This window comes from Saimiri boliviensis, chromosome 6, assembly GCF_048565385.1.
Source record: "Saimiri boliviensis isolate mSaiBol1 chromosome 6, mSaiBol1.pri, whole genome shotgun sequence".
NCBI classification, from domain to species: Eukaryota; Metazoa; Chordata; class Mammalia; order Primates; family Cebidae; genus Saimiri; species Saimiri boliviensis.
In genome coordinates this window covers 33,907,168-33,930,225 of record NC_133454.1, presented here as the reverse complement: position 1 = coordinate 33,930,225, position 23,058 = coordinate 33,907,168, and the positions used below count along the sequence as shown (strand labels likewise).

The window sequence follows — 23,058 nt, the reverse complement described above, 5'->3', positions numbered from 1 at the left end:
CCGAACAATCTGTGACTTTCAAAATGTTTAGAAATCCTCTTTTGATGGTCTCATTCATTTCTATAATTATTGATCTGTTAAAATTTTCCAAATTAGTCTCTAGCCCAGAAGCTCCTTTGAGTTTCAGACTCATACACACAGTGGTCTGTACACCTCTCTGCTGGGTTATTCCTTAGGCAGGGACATTCAGCCTTCAATAACAGAACTCATGTATTAACTTTCCTAACTTCTTGTTCTCTTCTCTGCTGTTTCTTAGCTGAAGGAATATTCGGCCTCACCAGGTTGTTCAAGCCCTGAAACTTGATGCCCTCCTGAACTCAAGAGACAATAGTCTCTTCCCAAACCAAATCAATCACAATGCCATCTCAAATATGCCTTACAAAATAAATCTTTGATTTCATTTCAAGTTTCTTTACATGACTTAAAATGTAAGTGATTCAAATTCTGGCCCTATTTACCACTCCATCTTCATTTAAGGAGAATAAAAAGGTACAACCTGTGTACCTTTTTATTTTCAGGTTATTTTATATGTTAGTTTCCTGGAAAGCTTTCATGATTCACTAAGATTTGGCTAAGTGTCCTTCCTGTGTGTTAATTTAAAACTATAATCTACTATTATATCTCTAGCACCTACCATAATGGCAGAACATAGAGAAGAGTCATTGAACATGTGTTTATTATAATTCCAGATAAAGACAGTGGAGTGAAGAGTAATCACAAATACTTACGACATAAATATTTAAGAAAATAACATCAAAAGAAAAGAAATTTTAAAAGAGGAAAGAAAACAACTCCATTTTCTTTAGTTGGTAAAGAAAATGAAGCTAGTTATAAAGAAAGCAAGATGAGCAAATAAGAGAATGCCAGGAAAGACAGAAGAAAATAAGGAAGTAGCAAAGGTTAGGGGGAGAGAAAGACAAAGGGAGAGAAGAAAGGAGGTGTCAAAGTGATTGAGTTTAAATGTGTGAATTTTTTTTTTTTTTTTTTTTTTTTTTTTAGACGGAGTTTCGCTCTTGTTACCCAGGCTGGAGTGCAATGGCGCGATCTCGGCTCACCACAACCTCCGCCTCCTGGGTTCAGGCAATTCTGCTGCCTCAGCCTCCTGAAGCTGGAATTACAGGCACACGCCACCATGCCCAGCTAATTTTTTTTTGTTTTTAGTAGAGATGCGGTTTCACCATGTTGACCAGGATGGTCTCGATCTCTTGACCTCGTGAGCCACCTACCTCGGCCTCCCAAAGTGCTGGGATTACAGGCTTGAGCCACCACGCCCGGCGTAAATGTGTGAATTTATTGTTTATTCTATATTTCTTAATGTTTTAAAAATACATTTTCCTGCCTTCATAGAATTTAGAATTGGTTTTTTTTTGTTTTTTTGGTTTTTTTTTGGCTTTTCATTCTGTCTTTGTTATTAACCTATGCCCATTTTTTCAAGGGTTTCTCTAGGATTTACGTATACATTGTTAATACAATTTGCTATGAAATAATATCCTTTTTCAAGTATAGTGTAAGAAAGTTATGACAGTATATTTCCATTTCCCACTGTCTCCCCTGTTTTGTCATATATTTTATTTCTCTATATATAATATAAACCCAAAGATGTTTTTGTTTTAGTAACTAAAGTGTCTTTTAAGTAAATTTAGAAACAAAGCAATAGTCTTTTATATTTGCTCTCTTATTTATGATTTCCAACGTTCTGTCTTCATTTCTATTGCTTCTAATTTCTAATTCTTTCCCCTCAGCCTGAAGAACTTCCTTTAGCATATCTAGTGCAGGTTTGCCAATGATCAATTCTTTTATCTTTTGTGCATTTCTAAATGCCTTAATTTCCAATTAAAATTTTTTTGGGGGAGTTGATAAAAAATGTTCTGTACTCTATGATTTTTGGTTAAAACCAGCCATTTAACACTCTTTATTCCCCCAAGTATATTGTGTCCCGACCTACACTGCTTCTAAGAATTTTCTCTTTCTCTTTCTCTCTCTCTGGAACGTTACCAACAGTTTTATTGCAGCAGTTTGCTAAGATTTGCCTAGGTATGGATTTACTTGTCTTGGAGTTTGCTGGATTAATAGTGCTTTTGGTGATATTTATTATAAGCTATTATAATAATAGCTAATGCAAAATTATTCAATATTATTTTGTTCAATTAATAAACTTCAATTTTACAGCAGTTTCAGGTTTATAGCAAAATTAAGTAGAAAGTATAGAGGGTTCCCATATACTCCCTGTGCCCAGGCATACCCAGCCTTTCCCACTATTCACTTTATAACAAAACTGAGCAGAAAGTATGGGGAGTTCTCATGTATTTCCTGTCTCCACACATACCCAGCCTCCCTCACTGTTAGCATTCTGCATTATAGTAGAACATTTGTTATGATTGATGAACCTACACTGATATATCATTATGACTCAAACTCCATGTTCATACTAGGGTTTACTCTTGGTGGTGTACATACTATGAGTTAGGACAAATGTTTAAGGACCTGTATCTACAATAGTTGTATCACACAGAGCAGCCTCACTCCCCTAAAAACTCTCTGTGCTTTGCCTAATCTGTTTCTACACACACAGTCTCTAGTAACCAAGGTTCTTACAACTGCTTTCACAGGTTTGTTTTTTTTTAGAATGTCACATAGAATAATACATTATTAGCCTATTTAGATTGGCTTCTTTTATTTAGTAATATGAATGTATGTTTTCTCCATGTCTTTTCATAGCTTGATAGGTCATTTCTTTTTAGCACTAATTAAACTACCACATTTTATACAGCCATTCATGTTGGCTGCTTCCAAGTTTTAACAATTAATAATAAAGCTGCTGTAAAGTCTAGTCAGACTTTTATATGGATATAAGTTTTCAGTTCACTTGAGTAAATATCAATGAAGTCAATTGCTGGATCATATGGTAGGATAATGTTACATTTTGTAGGGAACTGCCAAACTGTCTTCCAGTGTGGCTATACCATTATGCATGCCTAATAGCAATTAGTGAGAGTTCCTATTGCTCCACATCCTTGCAAGTTTGGTTTAGACAACGTTTAGGATTTTGGCCATTCTAAGATGTGTTCAATGGTCTCTGTGTTTTGTTTCTTTCTGAAGAATTTATTTTGATGTGTCTTGCGACATCAGTCAACTCTCTATAAATGGTCCCAATTTTAGTTTGAGAATAGTTTTATTGCCTCTCCACATTATTATGGGTTTATAAATATTTATCAAATTTTTGTCTTATTTTGCATAATATTTATTTTTGTTGATTGAACGACCAATAATGACAATATAATGTAACCCTTATATGAAATGCCCCAAGACACGGTATTATTCCCTACATGTCTCATGCCAGTTATATTGCAATAAAGCTGATCCAAGAACTTAAAATAAAATTTTAAAAAATTTAAAAATTAAAAAGTAAAAGCTATGATCTTACAAATGGCTAAAGTTGGTAAGACATCAGAGATAACTGAATTTTATTTTTATTGGAATATCTGGGTATTCTGTTTATGGAATGATAATGTTTCAATGAAAATTTTATTTTTTGTATTTTTTGAAAAAATTTTAAATCAATTTATTAAAAATTTTTTTTAATAACGTGGATATCCAGGAATTTTAATAAACAGAATACATCACCTTACAATCATAGGTATATTTCTAGCTTAAAATAAAGTGAAATATAGTCAACTACTCAATAAAAAGCATTACTTATTTTTATAAATGTTATTTCTGAAAATTTTCTAATGAAAATGCATACACACCTTCTTATTTTGGGAGATAATTCTACAGGATTCAATGTTCTATGTTGGTGCCTTTTTTTTTTTTATTATTCTCAACACTTTATGTTATTCACTGTCTTCTTCCTTGTATGGTTTCTGAGGAGAAATCAGATATCGCTCGCATTTTTCTCTTCTGTGGGTTAGCTGTTTTGCTCTTCTACCCCAGTTTCATTCAATATTTTTTTTCTTCTTTTCTGGTTTTCTGAAGTTTGTATATGATATACCTAGACATTGATTTTTTGGTATTCGTCATCCTTGACATTCATTCTCTTACTTTCCTGGATCTGTAATTCTGCGTCTAACAGTAATTTGGGGGAGATTCTCAGCCATGATTGCTTTATGTATTACTCCTTTTACTTTCTTTTATCTCCTTTAATCCTGTTACTGGCATCCAGCTTTTATCAATTACAGTTTAGGTTTTCCTACTCTGGACTGGCTCCCATGGAAGGTTCTGCTCCTAGGCTTCTACTCCCGTAGGTTATGACTTACTGTCTCTCTGTCTCTTCCAGTTTGAGGGGAAGCAGTTTGCCCTGTTTACCTCTTCTTTCTCAGATCTAAAAAGAGTTGTTCATTTTTTGCTTTGGTTGGCATTTTGTATGTTTTAAGATAGAATGATGACTTACAAATTTCTTATAAATTTCAGAACATGCCAGACTGGAAAAGGGCTTTTATGTTTCAAATAGTCTTTCTGCCTCTTTGTCTCACTTATTCTTCTCAAACTTTGTGTTTAGACCCTCTTGCCCTGCTATAAAGAAATACTTGAGACTGGGTAATTTATGAGAAAAGAGGTTGAATTGGCTTATGGTTCTGTAGACTGCAGGAAGCATGGTGGGATCTGCTTCTTGGTAGGCTTTAGGGAGCGTTTACTATGCCAGAAGGCAAAGCAGGAGCAGTTATTTCACATGGAGAACACAGGAGCCAGTAAGTGAGGGAAAGAGAGAGAGAGAGATGGGGGCGGGGGAGGTGCTGCACACTTTCAAATGACCAGATCTTACAAGAACTCACTATCACAAAAACAGCACCAAGCCATTGGAGATCTACACCCATAAGCCTAAACCCACCAGGCCCCCACCTCCAGCACTGGGGATTACAATTCAATATGGGATTTAGGCCAGGACAATTATGCAAACTATATCAGACTTCAATTACATGTATATTATCTCATTGTCTATTTGAGGGTTTTAAATGTTTATTTGATAATCATTATTATTTTTTGTCATTGTCATTTATATTAGTCATATCTAACCATTTCTTATTAAATACTTCATTTCATTCTCTTTTAGATATGTTTCTGATATATGGCAAAATAATGGATTTCAGTTCTTAAGCCAATAAGTTTTCTTTTGCCATTTAACATATTAATTCAATCTCTTTAACTGCTGATAATAATTTTTACATTGGTTTTAATTTTTTCATTTTGGGGCAATAGTTTTTTGTTGTAATCCTCAGACCTTTGTGATAAAAGATGTTAAATCAGTTTAAGATAAGAGCCTTAAGTTGGGAAACTGTGGATAGCAGTAATGTCTGGAGATTCTCAGGCATTAACTCTGCTTTCTTCCTCTGGATGAAGATGTGGCCTTCCTGGCTTTAAGTTTGGCTTAAGAATAATGAATAGACTTGATACCTATAAATTTAAAGGAGTGTATTTGTGTATAAATTTAAAGGATGTGTATTTGAGTCTAACTTCTTTCTGAGTCTGTGCATAATAAGAATGTGTAAAGGAGGTTAAGTAAAGCAGAAAACACACTTGTTAAGTTGGAATGGACCCTCTCCTAAGGATATATTTACTTCTTCTTATGGAATGTCCGAAACTATGGGCTTTTATTAATCTAGCCTTATACATGCCTGTTTTCCCATATTAACATTGTTAAGCTGATATGGCAATCAATTTAATATGCTCTCTCTTTCTGGGGAGAGAAGCTAATCACATTTTAGGCATTTTTAAGATTTCTCACCTGAAGTTCTTATGTGGTCGCTTTGGGAAGTGATTTTTCCAGACTCCAACTTTGAAATTTTGGGTGTTATTGTATTTTCTGACCCTGGAGTGAAATCCTGTATTACTGTTATTTAATTCTACTCTCAACAGTTGTGATATCAAGTTTGTGTTTTCTTGTTGCTTGTTCCACACCCTAACCAGTTATTTCACTTCCCGTACTCCAAATGGATATACTATGATTTAGTTTAGTTTTGTCACTAACTACCTGGTGTTCATGCAGACCCCCACAAATGAAGGGCTCAAGCCCACAAGACTGCCCCTATTTTAGATGTCAGTTGCAAGTATGGAGTGCTCAGATTGCCCACATTTTTGTCCTAGTTGGCTACAAAGTTGGGAGTTTGTACAACTCCACCTTCAGGCATGATAATCTGCAAGAACAGCTGTCAGAACTCAGAAAAACAGCTTACTTACTATTACTGATTTATTATAAATAACATTATGAAGGACACAAATGAACATTCATATAAAGACATACATAGTGCAAGGTTAACAAGGGTCCCATGGAGTTGGCATGTGTTATCCTCCTGGCATACAGACACATTCATCAGACCAGAAGCACTCTCCATTGTTTCAGAGTTTTTGTGGAGGTTTCATCATTATAGGAATGATGGATTATTAACTCAATCTCTAGCACTCTCCTTTCTAGAGGTTAAGCTGGGGTGAGATTGGGGGAGGTGCGGTGGAGGGGGCAGCCTCGTGGAGAGGTTGCTGGGAAAGGCTGAAAATTCCAAGCTTCTAATTAAGGTTTGGTCTTTCTGGTGACCAGCGATTATCCTTAAAAGAGTCTCCATTTTAGAAAAAAAATATGTTCTTATCACTTACAGAATTCCAAAGGACATGGAGGTCTGTGTCAGGAACTGAAGACAAAAACCAAATGTTAGAACAAAAGATGTTCCTAGTGCTGCTGTCACTCAGGAGATCTCAAGGGTTTTAGGAACTCTGAGTCAGGAACCAGGGATGAAGACCACACATGTATTTTTAATTATACCAAAATAGCACAATTATAAAGCATGCTTCTTAGCCTTGGCACATAGGAGATATTTATCAAATGCCACTTATACCTCCTACTTGCATATTTTCATTTTAATTTAAATACTTCACCATAACTGTGGGACACTTTGGGAATTCAGTTATTCCATTAATAGAATTTTGGCGGTTTCTAAGTCAGATTTACTAAAGGTTTCTTTTAGAATATGAACTTTTTCCTCAGCTCCTAAACCAGTCATAAATGTCTTGTGGTTATAGCTCTAATCCAGCTTAAAATCAAGAAATCAAGAAATGAATTTTTAAAGATTTTTAAAAAATAACATTAATACCCAAACTATTAGATTTTTCAACTATAATTGTATTAATTAATTATATTATATGTTCATCTTAGCTTTTTAACCCAGATTGCAAATAATGGAGGAGAAAGAAACTATTCCAGCAGAAAAGAAAATCAAAATACAGGGTTTTAAATACACAGGCTTGCAAACAAACATTAGTTGTAAAATCCTTAGCAACAAGTCTCTGGATTTCTCTCTTTCAGCACACTTATCAGGTGCCAAAGAATAGAATGAAATAATAAAAGTGCCCACATGCTGGCAAGGGCTGGCCCACTCTGACCAGACAGATGCTGCTTGATTGTAATATTTAAGGTCAGATTTCAACCTGTGGTACAAAATTGTTCTGTGGATCAGGCAGCAACTTCAAAACTGTGAAAGAAACAAAAATCAAAGAGAAAAAAGGAATAATACCATGAACCTGTTTCACGGAGAATAAAATGTAAAGGAAACAAATGAAAAACTAAAAGCTTGTTCTATCACAGGAGTGAAATGCTATGATATGTGAACCAGATTCCATGAAGTATGTGTTAAAACATTTTTATTACGGAAGTGGCTTTGCAAGATGATTTAACTATTTCAGGTCATCCACAGTGCAGATACTGTCTCTGGTGAGATTTCACCTAATCCCAGTTGTTAGTGAAATGAATGTTGTGCATTTTATGTTAAAAGACAGTCTACAATAATAAAGTAAGTAAGCCAACATGGGTTCTACCATAAACTTTGGAAACGTAATTTATGCAACAGATGTTTAGATATGAATCTATTTGTGGAAAAAGATTCTATGTATTTTACAAATGCTTTTAGCATTCTTTATTAAAATAATCTTTGACAGATGTTCACTGATTTGTCTCCAGTGTACACACCAGGCAGATTTTATACATATATCAGTAATGTGAATCCACTGGCACAATGTGTGTATATGAGAAATGTGATAAGGTTTTATCTTATAAATGTAATCAGATAAAGTAACTGCTGAGAGAAACTAATAAAACCAGCTGAATGTTAAACATGATGGCTGATCTTGCGTAACTTACTGTAACTTATATTATTTTACTCAATTAATAAAGCATTAAAAAATGAGAAAAAAAAACAAATTGAAAATATTCAACTTTGACAAATGATAGTGTTTGTTTTACTGAAATTATATTATCAATACTGGATGTATTAAAAGGAAGAATTTGTATTTTTATGGTTTTTAAAAATTGTATTTTCTTAGTGTTTGAACTGATTATTTTTACTCTGGTATGAAGGATCACAACTGAAACACTGACGCTTAGAACGTTCTTTGGAATTCAACATAACTATGTTACTGTGTGCCAAATTATGTTTGTTTTCCACTTTTTTTCTAGATTCAAACTAATATGCATCATTTACTGATACATTGTGCTAAACATCATTTGGGTTCATTTGTTGGTGTTGGAATTGTATACACAAAGGCAAATGCTGCCACTGAAATCTAATAACTATACTTTGTTTTTTTTTTTAATTTGATGTGATTTTTACACAATGTGCAAATGTATAGAAACATCACATTATACCCTATTAATATGTACAATTATAATGTGCCAATTAAAAACAAACATTAAAAATATATTTGAATAAAATCACAAAATTATACACACACACATATAACATTTTATGAGACCTGAAGAACGTATCCGCAAATCTTAGTTGAAATACACATAACAAAAAGTGTCAAAAATTAGTGTTGTTCTACCAAAAGGGTATGGAGTAACCGCACACTCAATTCATTAGGCAGAGATACTGGTTAAAGCTAATGTTAGATCACAAGCATATAAGTACTAAAAACAAGGGCAATGTTTTTAATCAGAAAAGAAGTGGTAACAACAGCAACAAAGGACATAGGAAAAAATGCCAGTTGAAATGACCAAATTTATTATTTGTAGATAATAAGAGTGTGACCAAAACTTTTTTTCATTCAAGGCAAACATATAATTCTATTTAGTGCCTTAAAGGTGGCCTTAAAACTGAGATATAAATATTTTCATTTCATTTCCAAATTAAACTAAAATGAAATAGTTCAGGTAATTAAATAGAGTAATGGTTAATACACGTTACTAATAGCGGCAAAATTAAAACAATATCTAACATGAATCATTTCTTTTTTTTTTTCGGCAAGTAAATGAACATAGCTTTGGGACCCAAGAGGATGGCACCAGGCCAGTCTTATATTCATTTCAGACATGTGCGGCAGATGGCATGTCAGTTACTCCATTTACACTGCAATGATCCCATTATCATTTTATTTTTTTTGGCACTAGTATAACATATAAGGTAATTTTAATAAGCACTAGAAAATACTTTCATAAATTATAAACTTGATAAAGGCATAAAATATATAGTTGCATGTAAGAAATACATGCCCTTGACCATTTTCAAAGGAAGAAAAAGTATACTTTATGAAGAAATTTTTTTAAAAAATTACTCCTAAATAATCTTCATTGTAAGTCGTTGTTTAACTTAACATCAGGAAATTATCAGTACTTCAGAAAAAAGGAGTAGAAAGCAATTTTCTGGCAGCAATGACAGAAAAATTTTTAAGAATATTAGAGGCCGGGTGCGGTGGCTTACACCTGTAATCCAAGCACTTTGTGAGGCTGAGGCAGGTGGATCACGAGATCAAGAGGTTAAAAAGACCCTGGCCAACAGGGTGAAACCCCGTCTCCACTAAAAATACAAAAATTAGCTGGATGTGGTGGCACGAGCTTGTAGTCCCAGCTACTTTGTAGGCTGAGGCAGGCGAATCGCTTGAACCTGGGTGGCGGAGGTTGCAGTGAGCTGAGATGACGCCACTGCACTCCAGCTGATGACAGAAGGAGATTCTGTCTCACAGAAAAAAAAAAAAAATGAATATTAGATATGGCACATGTCTATACTGAATTTTTCTGCACCATTAGAATTCAGGTATTTAAATATAGAAAAGATTTATTTAAAGTTTCAGTTGTTAAATATTTATTGTAAAAATTAATTTTTACACCTGGTCATATAATACGTTTTCTGAAAAGCAGACAAAATATTTCATTTTTCTTAAAATTTCTAATAAATTCAATGAAAAAATTAAAATATTAGCAGAGAAAAATTAGATTTGTGCACATTACAGGAAATAATTTTACATTTACATGTGTGAGGGAAATTCATTCCTTTGACAAATAACTTTCTATGAATATGTCAATTATTTTTAAAACTTTCCTCTAATAAAATAACACTGCCAAAGATACTTTATTCTCTTTTTTCTCCCAAAAAAAGAGACATAGTTAAGCCTTCCTTAGAGGTTATTTCACATGAATAAAAAATATCAAAAAATAAGAACTTCAGAAACTATTCTGTTAATTAAAATATTGATTTGGCTTAAGGATAAATAATAAAACAGTCTAATGGTTGAATGAATGGAACAAACTTTCCCATAGACTGCATCTTTCAAATAAAAATAAATTCAGAACTTTAATCCAGTGTTGAGATAAGACAGGGCATTTTGGAATTTTGTTTTGATTTTTCCTTCTTTCACTGAATAAGGACTTTTATAAAAGACTAAGCAATTAGTGAGTATTGAAGATAGTGGAACATGAAGGTTGAGAAGAGACCAAAGATACTGGGATTACTGTCAAGAGATTTGGCTCTAATGAATAATAAGTGATGGTTCAGCCAGTAAAAACTGAGTGTAACAGAAAGATAAGTAAATTTGAGAAGTAAACAAAAGATATGCTCACTTTAGGATTTGTTTAGATGAGGTACCTGTGGGTTACACAGGCAAAGATATCATTAAGAGTTGGAAATCTGAGTCTGAAATTTAGAAAAGAGGTCTTGTTTGAATATAATTCAGAGGTATAAAAATGTGATAAGTATCAGGGAGCAGATAATACTAGGCAATACAGTTAAGTAAAATAACAGAAGTGTTAGATGGTAGATAACCTTAACAATGGAAGGAATATAATCCAAGGACCATATGCATCAGGATCATCTAAGCTATTTTATGAAGATTCAGGTTAATATGCTATCCCTTTGATATATTTTAGTGACAGAGCTCAGGAATCTGCTGGGTTTTACTGTTTTGTTTTGTTTTGTTCTTTAAGGGGCATCTCAGGTGAGTCAATGTAGAGTAAAGCTTGTGATCCATTGATTTAATTGGACATAGAAGGCAAGACCAGAAATGAACATGGCAAAATGTCAAGAAACCAGATCACAGAATCAGGGACAAGATAATCGCAAGAAAAAAATGGCTGATGAGTTAATAACCGTATGCTGCATAGAGGTCAAATTTAAAAACTGAATTTTCCTACTATAATTAAAATCAGACATTGGTTTCTTATTTATTGGTATCAATTGGTAGGATTATTACAAGCAGTTTCAGTGGCATAGTGGGAGAAAACAATACTGAAGAGTAAGATAAAGAAGTTGCAACAAGTGTTATAGGAATCTTTTTCCATAAATTATCAGTTAAATGACAACTTTTATTTTTCAAGAGTGAAGAAACTCATTCACATAAGCTGAATAATATATGCCCTTCTTGTCAATTTGACATCAAACAATAATTTAACCATTTAATCACTTTTGTAACTCAAAATTCTACTCTGAATTTCCTCGTTCATGTAATATACTTGAATGAACATGTACTTTTCTCCCATTATGGGGGTGGGGCAATAGGAGACGCTGTGAATTCACATATCATGGAAAATCAAAATATTAGAAGAGCTTAAATTTTAAAGACTGCTGGCAAAAGTTTAAGCGATCAGCAAGACTGGTTTACGATAAACCTAATGGACCACATGTTGAGTATCTTGACGTGAGTAAATTCATATAGTACAAGTCATTCAACACACGTATCTTGAGAACAAGGAAAGTCTCAGAAAGGTAGGTACAACATAATGTTTGTCTGCTGTCACTTATTAATGAGGCCAACAATCCCCTATACACGTGAGTCTTTTATAGTTTCTGCTGAATGCTTTGTGCTATTGAGTTTCTTGTTCAATACTGATGATTTGGGAATAAGAAAATAAAAGTCGATGTCTTCATGTAATCATTTTTCTGGTGTTTGATTCCCTCTGCCACTACATCTTTATTGTGTTTGGGCATTGAGGGTAGAAATAATTAAAATGATTTTCATTTTCTGTGCTCACTGGGTCTAAAAACCATCAAATTAATATTTTAAAAAGTTTTCCAGTGTTGACGTTTGCTGAAGAAGAAGGGGCAGGCGGTTTTGTAGAAGGGCTTTGTTATCAAAATAATAAAAAAGAGTCTATGTTTTGAGCATTTGCTGCTCATACTAAAATTAGTAAACATAGCCAAGGCCATTAAAACTTGAGGAAAAACGTTTTGTTTTGGATCTTCATAGAAGCTAATGGAAAGCTTAGCTGGATTAATTACCATACGACATATTCCTATAGATGAGGCCAGGGCAACTAAATGCTTTAAACATTAGATTTTTTTTTCATGCAGTTTATTGTGTATCTCAATATTAAGTAAAGATTTTGAAGAAGTAGTTTTTTGCCATCTTCGGATTCTAACAGTGAAGCAAATGCATTTGGTCATCACATCTGCTTTAATTGTTAAGTAGGAAATGCTTATCATTTTATTACCATTATTATTATTACTGTAATCTCACCCTTATTGGATAATGCTAATCCTGGCCACTATGCTAAGTGCTATACAGCAGTGTTTAATTTAATTCTTGTTGCACCAAAATTAATACCTCTGGTTGGCTGATGAAGAAACCTAAAAATAAACATGTAAAGTAATTTGCCTTAGATACACAGCTAATGCCAGGCAGAACAAAGAGGAGAACTAATTTTATTTTAACATTGAACGTTTAACCATGATTGCTTTCTGTTTCTGAATGAATGTGGTATGAAGTCCAGCCCAGAAGTGAGATGCCCTCACAGGTAAAAATGCTGTGCCATTGTCTTTTGTACAGAATAAAAAGCATCCATAGTTTAGGCTGTTTATAAAAGTTAACATATTTTTGTGTGGATTTGTGTAAAGTGTGTGTGTGTGTGTGTGTGTGTGTGTGTGTGTGTGTGTTTGCACATAGTAAGCAGGAGCAGTTTAGTAGTTCCTAAGCCATATTTGCAAATATAGGCTAACATGTAAACAGCCAAAGCTGATGACCAAAAAAAAAAGGTTTTAGACAAAAAAAAAAAAAAGAAAAAAAAGTAAGAAAAATTGTATGTCGATAGAGTTCCCCTAAAAAAGTTACATATAACGCTAATGAAATATTCTATGTTAAGACCTGGAGCCTGGAGCACAGTGTAGGAGGAAAAAAGTTCTTCCACCCTCATGTTAAGTGACTGGCCTAAGAATTAAACGTACATAAGACAGATTAGCAAGAGAAAAGGATACAAATTTATTTAGCATTTTTACATGTACATGGGAAGCCTATAGAAATGAGGTAGGAATGTGGCAGGACTAGTTTCCAATAACAGGTCATAAAACCCCATTGATAAGACAGGAGACAGTAAAGAAACTATGACCAAAACCAACTAAAACCAAGATGGGGAAGAAAGCTACCTCTGGTTGCCTGGACTGCTCGTTATATGCAAATTATAATGCATTAAAGTGCTAAAGACACTCACACCAGCACCAAGACAGTTTACAAATGCCATGGGAGTGCCCAGAAGTTGACCTGTATGGTCTGAGCAGGAGAAACCTGGTTCTGAGAACTCCCCACCTCTTTCCCAAAAACTCATGCATAATCCACCACTGATTTGCCATACATACATATATATAAAACCATGAAAATAGCCACCTATGGAGTAGCCACCCTCTATTCCTTTACTTTTTAAATAAACTTGCTTTCACTTTACTCTGTCAACCCTTTCTTGAATTATTTCCACCACAAAACCAAAAACCCATTTGGCCTCTCAGATTGAGCCTCAGTTTTGAGGTTCACCCTGCAACAGAAGGAAAGTGAAGACCAGAAGAAACCATCAGCCTGAAAGCTTACAATTGTTTTCATAAAGAATGATAAATTATGGGCATATAATAAAATACAGGGGCTTGGGTCAGCAGCAGTAAATTGTGGGCTAGTGACCAGGAAATAAAATGAGAATGAGCAGGAACTAATGGAAGATAAGAGTTATTTTAATAGGTTTGTTTGCAGAAGTCCATTCTGACATCATATTACAGTCTCTAGAGATAACAGTGTTATACTTTTCCTGGTAACAGGGAAATTTTACGGCCTGCTTTTAGGTAGAAAAAGGAAGGTGAGGGAGCCATTCCTGAATCTGCTTTATCTCAGTGACTTCAGCTCAAAATAATCCATATGCCAAAGCAGCATATTTTGAGGTCATACATTCTGAACCTGCTATTGAGTTGCAGTCTTCACCTACTCCTCTTCTCCTCCTTCCTTTTCTTGTGGAAGGGAGCGGAGTAATTATACTTAAGTTTACCCTTTTGTAGCATTGGTGCTAAAACTGCTAGGATCAAAATAAATTGTTAGGAAACAAAATTACTGTTTTTGTTTGGTTATCTCCAAAAGTAAAAATTCAAGTAAAACAGGTTTACTTGAGAGATAACGTAATATTCCAATAGGGGAACAAAAAGTAAAGACAGACAGCAAAGGGTGTGCTGCCAGGCCAGCTACCACTGTGGGTTCCTGGAACATAATCCCACTGGTAAACTTCATGGAGTAAAGCATGCAACACATGGCTAAGATTTATCTCACCTGAAATATAAGGAAGCTGAAGAACATATATATAGACCAAATTTCTTTAGTCATGGATGGAAGGTTCTTGGTGGTGGGGAAATAAAGCAGTGTCTGTGCTTTCTCATCTCAGGGAAGATTTCTTCTGCAGAAGGCAGAGATGTTTGTACAGAAATGCCTTCTAAATTTTATTGACCAAAGTTTAAAACTACTAGAGATAATATGACTGATGTCTTGAGAATGTAGCAAAGCAGTGTCCAGCATCAAGAGGAAATCTAGAGTTGGGAGTTAGAAATTATGTTGGTGGGCACTGAGGTAGTAAGGACAGGAGGCTGTGGACAGGGCATGCATGGTGTCTGCTAGACTTTATGTTAAAATTTCATAGATAGGATATTAGTCTATGTAGTAGGGTTTTTTAAATTAAAAGATGTAGTATTTGTCAGAATCTAGAATGTTGATGGTGATCAATTAATCTGCTCTTGTTTCTTTCTTTTCTAATTCTGCCTTTATGAAGTTGAGTGGAATCGGCCAAATTTTTGCAACCGCCCAAAGAAATAATGTGGAATTCCTTAAACCTTCAGTTTCTTCTCAGTTCCTAACATGAGATTCTAATTTCTAAGAGCTGAGAGAGCCGATGTTCAGGTTTAAAGCCCCGTAATAACTAGAAAGCTATGAAGCACACATTTCTTCTTCCTGTGAAGTTCACATTATCTTGTAATTCAGATTTAAATCATAACATTATAATAACAAGAAGATGCATAGGAGATTCAATTATGGCAACTATTACATTGAATTTCCAAATAGGCTGTTTTTGATATTAATAAAAGTTACTAGCCAAAATATTCTTGGTTCCACTCCTTTCCTTAAAACTTTTATGACGAAATGTTTTGCCTGCAAGAAAACACTTGGTGTGGTGTCAGAGGGAGAGGTGAGCACAGGAACACTGTGAGATATATTGCCCACGTACCTTTATTATAAGTAAAAACAGTGAAAGAATGTCATTGGGAATGCAGTTAGTCAAGCACTGACTTAAGACTTCTTTGGTTTTGGCGCAGATAGTCAATTTATTTATGAGAAGCAGAGTATTTCTGTGATCCATACTTCTCAATAATAGTCTTTAATGACAGTTACTAGGCAGTCCAGTTATTGCTACCTCTACTCGGATAGTAAATGTGCATTTTGTTTTGTGTTTAAGAGGTACTTTCTTTGGAGTAGTGGCCATTGACCTTCCTAACTGGATTATTTGCTAGTAATAACTATTTTCATGATTAAAACAAGATGTACCATGGAAACATTTGCATACAAATATATTTTTCCTTCTCTTTATCTCATTGTTTTCCTTCTGAAGAAAAAATTCTCAATCTAACATGCATAAATGCTTCTGTATACATCTAAATCTGTCATATAGCTGCATTCAGAATCAGAAATCAGAAATGGTTAGATATAATTATTAAAGTTACTTTGTTCTTCTGTGCTGAATAGGTGCTTTACTGCAAAAGAAAAGTATATATGGCTGAGTGCCATGGATCATGCCTGTAATCCCTGCACTTTGGGAGGCTGAGGCGGGCAAATCACCTGAGATCAGCAGTTCGAGACCAGCCTGGTTAACATGTTGAAACCCTGTTTCTACTAAAAATACATAAAATTAGCCAGGCATGATGGCATGCACCGGTAATCCCAGATACTCAGGATGCTGAAGCAGGAGAATTGCTTGAACCCAGAAGGCAGAGGTTGCGGTGAACCGAGATCAAATTACTGCACTCCAGCTTAGGCACCAAGAGCGAAACTCTGTCGCAGAAAGAAAAACAAAAAAGAAAAAGAAAAGAAAAGTAGGTATGAAAAAAAAAATGCTGCAGTTTTGAGAAAAGACAACGTGGAAGAATCCTAATGCTCAACCGCCAACATCACCTAAGACAGGAAGAAAAGTTGATGGGTGACCTGAACTTTACCACTGTTAAACTGTGTCATCCTCCAGTTTATTCAGTACTATGAGAAATTAGACAAAATCAAAGTGCCCAAATTTTATCTTAATTCTGGGGAAAGTAAAGATCTCGAATTGAAATAAAATACAAGCATAAATTTCAAGGAGAAAAGATTGGTGGTTTATTTAAATTACCGACATAAATTTAGTGATTTTTGTATTTAGAAAACAATCCTCTGTAATAAAATCACTACAGTATGCAAGTATGGATTAATAGTACTTAATTATGTTATTAGTTCCATTTAATTAAATAACCATGTTTAATAAAGTCCACTTTAAAAGTTTGAGGGTAAGTTAGCAAATCAAAGCTCTGCAAATTGGTATGCAAGATGAATTGCACCACTCGGGGGTCTGGGTATGAAATGAGGAAACCAGTAACTAGGTTCTTTAATAACAAAGGTTATGTAGCTCAAACCTAGCTAGACTATCCAGCTTCTAGCACAGTGCTTTCCTTGTACAGCATATGGACTTAAAGATTAGATGATGAATGGTGAAACATTTTTGGTTGGGCTTTCCTTAGTGAAAAAGAAGCATCTGCAAAAGACAGATTGCTAGGTAAAAAACTTTAAGGGTAAACTGATAGTTGCCTGGCTTGTGGACCTGAAGGTTTATCTATTGCTTCTTGAAATTATATAGATGTGTATATGTATATATGTGTATGTGTGTTTGTGCGTGTGATAGTTGTGCAACATACTATCAAATGTGACTGAATTCGTTTCTTTTGTTTTCCTCCACATAATAGGTTGGTGCAAAAGTCATGGCAAAAACCACAATTACTTTTGTACCAACCTAATATTTTTCTTTCTCTCTTCATACTGTATTTAGGTAAGTGTCTCATTTGTGCTTTCTTGCTTTAGAGAAGGTTTGTGTCTTGGCAGAAGGCAAAGGTCCCTGTAGGCACTTTCTTTTCTGGGCTTTGTTTACAAATGTTTAAAATCATTAAAGAGGCCAACCCAATAGTTCAGGACTGTAATCCCAGCACTCTGGGAGGCCAAGGTGGGTGGATCATCTGAAGTCAGGAGTTTGGGACCAGCCTGCCCAACATGGTCAAACCTGCCTCTATTAAAAATATAAAAATTAGCTGGGCATGTTGGCAGGCACCTGTAATCCCAGCTACTTGGGAGGCTGAGGTAGGAGAATTGCTTGACCCAGGAAGGCGGAGATAGCAGTGAGCTGAGATCACACCACTGCACTGCAGTCCAGGCGACAGTGTGAAACTCCGTCTCTAAATTAATACATAAATAAATAAACAAAATCACTGAAGAGGTTATGATTTGATTTGTGTTATGAACACCTAGGAAGATAGATTTTGAGGAACAGAGAAATGACTGTAAAATAAATATTAATAAAGAGAAAGTCACATCAGGTTAAAAATACTCCTGCAGAGTAGATATAGGATATCTTGAAAATGAGAGGCTAAGGAGGAATTCTAGGCCTTAAGACTCCCTCAACACAAAACTAATTTATGCTTCAATTATTACATGGAAGCAACAGAGCTGGTGGACTTGATGGGACCAGGTGAACCAAAAGAGTGAGTTTTGTTTTGTTTTTGTTTTTTTTTGCCAGTGCCATCCCATCACCAACGTTCTCAAGAGTAGAGAGGAGAAGAGAGGCAGCGTAAGTGATGACTGAAGTTAAAGTCTGCATGCCTGTATATTTAAAAGCTTGGAGTCACATTTCATTGGCAAGAGTTTTATTTCTGTTGTCTGAATCATATGTTTTTCCCTCTCTAGTATATCATGATCTGCTGCAAAGAAAAGTTTACCTACCACTAAAATCCCTTCTTTTTTGTCACTCTCCAACTATTTCTCTAATCCTTTGATTTTTTCCACATTACTTTCTAAAACACAAAAACAAAAGCAGCACTTGCTTTCTCCACATCCCCACCTTCTTTTTGCTTTCAACTTACTTTTAGTCTGATTTGTTCACACCACTTATTCACTTCTACACACATTAAAGTCACTGGGGATCTTTTTCTTGTCAAATGCAATTTTCAATTCTTTCTTCTTAACTGAACAGTTCTCTAAGTGCCAGTCAACACATTCAACTTTTATTTTTTCTTGAAATGCTTCTTTATGGGCTTTTATAACTTCAAATGCTCTTGGTTTTCTGCCAATCTTCTGCACGTCTCCTTAAAGTCCTTAGTTATCACCTGCACTTTCATTAAATCTTTGAATTGTTTGAATTATTTCGGTGCTTTCTTCACTTATTTCTTTTGTATTTTGGCTTATCATACTATGTGGGCTTCCTGGCTCATAGATAATAATTCTTATTAGAAGAATGGCCCATGCACTGTAAGCTGATGCTGCCACCTGGCCTCTTTGAGTCTATTTTACCATTTAAGCAATGGGTAAAAAGGGGATAATTTCATTGCCTGGGCCGATTCATCCTGAGTATGAAGAGAGCATTTTTAACCTTCAGACCAGAGAGGATTCTGTGTAAGCCTAGAGAATTCTTAGAGCACTTCCTTAAAACTCTGCTATTGCAGGGTAAATTGTGAAGATATCCTATGGTTAAAAGATGAATTTAGGCACAATAGAACTTAGCATGTTTATTTCAACATTCAACCATTTACAAATAGGGCAGGACCAGACTGCAGGGGTTCAGCACTCCACAGAAAAGGCAGGAGGGGAAAACTTTTATCAGGTCTTGGAGGAAGCAAGACAAAGAAAATGTTTGGTTAGTTAAAATGGAAATTCCCTAGTTAGAGGCTAGTTGGCAGTTTCTGATTGGTAAAGCTTAGGTTTTGTTTTTCTTTGCTAAACACATTGACTCTGAGTTAGGTTTTGTTTTGCTTATGTTGGGACCCAATGTACTGGAGCCATCTCAACCTGATGGCCTCCCACGTAATTTTTTAACATTCTAACATCCTGAAAAACAGCACTACTAATAGCTCAGACCTTTCCAGAATGAAAGTTAGACTCTCTCTCACCTAAGAAAAGACTTCAACCAGCCTTATAGTTGGCTGAAAGCAAAGGGAATGAGTATCTGGTTTGGATAGTGAAGGGAAAAATAGACACACAAACACACACACACACACACACACACACACACACAAACACACACATACACTCTTAAGTACCAGCTCTGGCTATATATCCAGATGCAGACGACTACCGTAAAAGGTGTGCAGTTTTCTTCCTTGATTATTTATCATTAAATATACTGACCAACCCCCTTCTCATCTTTTCCTACTACAGTTGACCCTTGAACAACACAGGGGCTAGGTGTGCCAGACTTCTATGCAGCCGAAATTTCTGTATAATATTCTGACTTTTCAAAGCCTACTGTTGACTAGAAGCCTTACTGTTAACATAAACGGTCAATTAACACATATTTTGCATTTTATAGGTGTTATATACTGTATTCCTACAATAAAGTGAGCTAGGGAAGAATGTTACGAAGACAATTATGAGGAAAAAATACATTTATTATTCGTTAAGTGGAAGTGAATCATCATAAAGATCTTCACCTTTGTCACCTGCACACTGAGTAGGCTGAAGAAAGGAAGGAAGAGGAGGGGTTGGTGTTGATGTCTCAGGGGTGCCAGAGCAAAAGAAAATATAAGTGCACCTATACAGTTTAAATCTATGTTGTTCAAGGGTCACCTGTATTTTATGTAAACGTCACCTGTATTTCATTCTAGTGTTGGTTGAGCCCCTAATTCAGTTTTTAAGTTAAGGATTTTAAGTGGAATTGTGATTAATCTAGTGAAGTAATGACTATCACACAGAGATATATAGAATGACTTTCAGATGACTGTGCCTTACCTTTCATGTGAGAAAATGCATTTTTTTTCAAGGTACAGGAGCATTATGTTAGGCTGAGAGAAAATATTGCTTTTTCTTTAACTTAAGTGAGAAACAGTATATATAAATCAGCACCCATTTATATTGTAGAATTTGATTTATTTTCACAGTTATATATACCTGTGAAACTGTAATTACATGCCATGTAGTCAAAACTTTTTTAAAAATTACAACTAAAATACTTCCCATGTCCATTTGTAATCTATTCCTCCTTCGTCCCACTGCCAAAGACAACCAGTTATCTGCTTTTTGCTGGTATACTTTAATTGCACTTTCTAGAATCTTATATAAATGTGACCATTTAATAAGTATTTTGTGTGTCTAGCTTCTTTTACTCAGCACAATAGTTTTGAGAGTTATCCATGTTACTCTGTATATCAGTAGTTAGTTGTTTTTATTTCTGAGTAAAATTCCATTGTCTGAGTATACCACAATTTATCTGTTTACCTGTTGATGGACATTTGGCTCATTTCCATTATTTTGCAGCTGTGAATAAAGCTACCATCAACTTTTTCCATAATTTGTTATGCAGAAATATGTTTTTGTTTAATATCCGAGAGTAAAATGTTTCTATTCAATGTAGGTTTATGTTGAACTTTTGAGGAGACTGTTAACCAGTTTCCAAAATGATTAAACCGTTTCACGTTCCCACAAGCATTGTGAGTTAACAATAGTTATGTAACCTCATCAACACTTGGTATAGTCAAGTGTTTTTAATTTCTTTTCTTTCTTTCTTTTTTTTTTTTTTTTTTTTTTTTTTGGTAGAAAGTGATCTTATTTAAAGAGAGAAAGAAAGAGCTAACTCTCATGCTAAGTGAGAGAATCCAGAAAGATGGAATCCAGGAGAGAAAAGCAGCTTCCACACTGAGTGGAAGGGAATAGAGAGAGAGAGAGATGCAGTTTCAGAGGGGAAAACTTTAGTGTTGGGGTGTTTGTGTTCTAATTATTGAGTTGGTAGTGCTCTTTATGTACTTAAGGTGTATGTCCTTTGTTAGATACATGTATTGTCCATATTTTCTTATATTCTGTGGCTTTCATTGTTTCTTACTTCTGAACAACAATATTTTAAATTTTATTAAGTCCAGTTCATCAGTTTTGTTATGATTAATGCTTATTTCCTAAGAACTCAAAATATTTGCCTGTTTCAAGTTTTACAAGATATTTTTTAATTTTTTAAATAAGTATGATAGTTGTACCGTTTTACTTCAGATGTTTGATCCATTTTAAATTATATTCTGTGTATGGGGTGAGAGATAATTTTATTTTCCTGTTTATTTCCATATGCATATTTAGTTTTTCTAGCAATGCTTTTAGGAAAAAAAAAAAAAGTTTTCTTTTCCCGTTGAATTGCTTTGGAGTCTTTGTTGACATTTACTTAGGTGTGTATGGATCTATACCTGGATTGTTTGTTTTGTTTCAATGATGTATGCCTACCTCGTTGTCATTACCATGCTCTCTTAATTAATTTTAAAATAATTCTTCAAATAAAAATTTAAATATAAGTCCTCTAACTTTGTTCTTCCTTTCAAAACTTGTTTTTGCTATCATTAGTCATTTCCATTTCCATATAAATTTGTAATCAAGTTGTTGGATTCATTTTTTTTTAATGCAAACAAGTTTTGATTGTGGCTGCTTTGGCTCTCCAGATCAATTTGAAAAGATGTAACATCTTAATGATACTGAGTTCTTCTAATTCATAAATATAATATGTATCTTCCTTGAGTATTGTTTAAAAACATTCTCTCAGAAATACTCTGCAGTTTTAAAAGGACAAGATCTGGTTAGAGAAATGCAAATCAAAACCACAAAGAAATACCATCTCACAGCAGTCAGAATGGCTATTATTAAAAAAATCAAAAAATAGTAGTTGCTGTCAAGGCTGCAGAGAAAAAATAGTAGTTGTTGGCAAGACTGCAGAGAAAAAGTGTGAAAACATTTACACAGTGTTGATAGGAGTGTAAATTAGTTTAGCCATTGTGTAAGACAGTGTGGTAATTCCTCAAAATCAAAAACAAAAACCATTTGACCCAGCAATCCCATTATTGGGTATATACCCACAGGAATAGAAATTGTTTTATTATAAAGACACATACACTCATACATTCATTGCAGCAATATTCACAATAGCAAAGACATGGAATCAACCTAAATGCCCACAATGATATACTGGATAAAGAATATTTGGTACATATACATCATGGAATACTATGCAGTTGTAAAAAAGAACAAGATCACATCCTTCGTAGGGACATAGATGGAGCTGGAGGCCATTATCCTTAGCTAACTAATGCAGGAACAGAAAACCAAATACTCCTTGCTCTCACTTATAAGTGGGAGCTAAATGATGAGAGCACATGGATATATAGAGGGGAACAACACACACTAGGATGGAGGGTGGGCAGAGGGAGAGGATCAGGTAAAATAACTAATATTAATACCTGGGTGATGAAATAATCTGCACAACAATCTCCCATGACACAGTTTTACCTATATAACAAACTTAAACTTGTACCCCTGAACTTA

General features: G+C 34.6%; 1 long non-coding RNA gene across 2 annotated transcripts; it reads left to right on the top strand.

Moving 5' to 3' along the window:
- The first annotated feature begins 1,592 nt into the window (after nucleotides 1–1,592).
- Nucleotides 1,593–21,318, top strand: LOC141584810 (uncharacterized). Of its 2 annotated transcripts, none has more exons than XR_012518006.1 (3): nucleotides 1,593–16,574; nucleotides 18,293–18,343; nucleotides 20,078–21,318. It is a non-coding gene; the product is annotated as an uncharacterized LOC141584810 (long non-coding RNA). The 2 variants fall into 2 exon arrangements; XR_012518005.1 differs by having other exon boundaries at nucleotides 1,593–16,578.
- The last annotated feature ends 1,740 nt before the right edge of the window (nucleotides 21,319–23,058 follow it).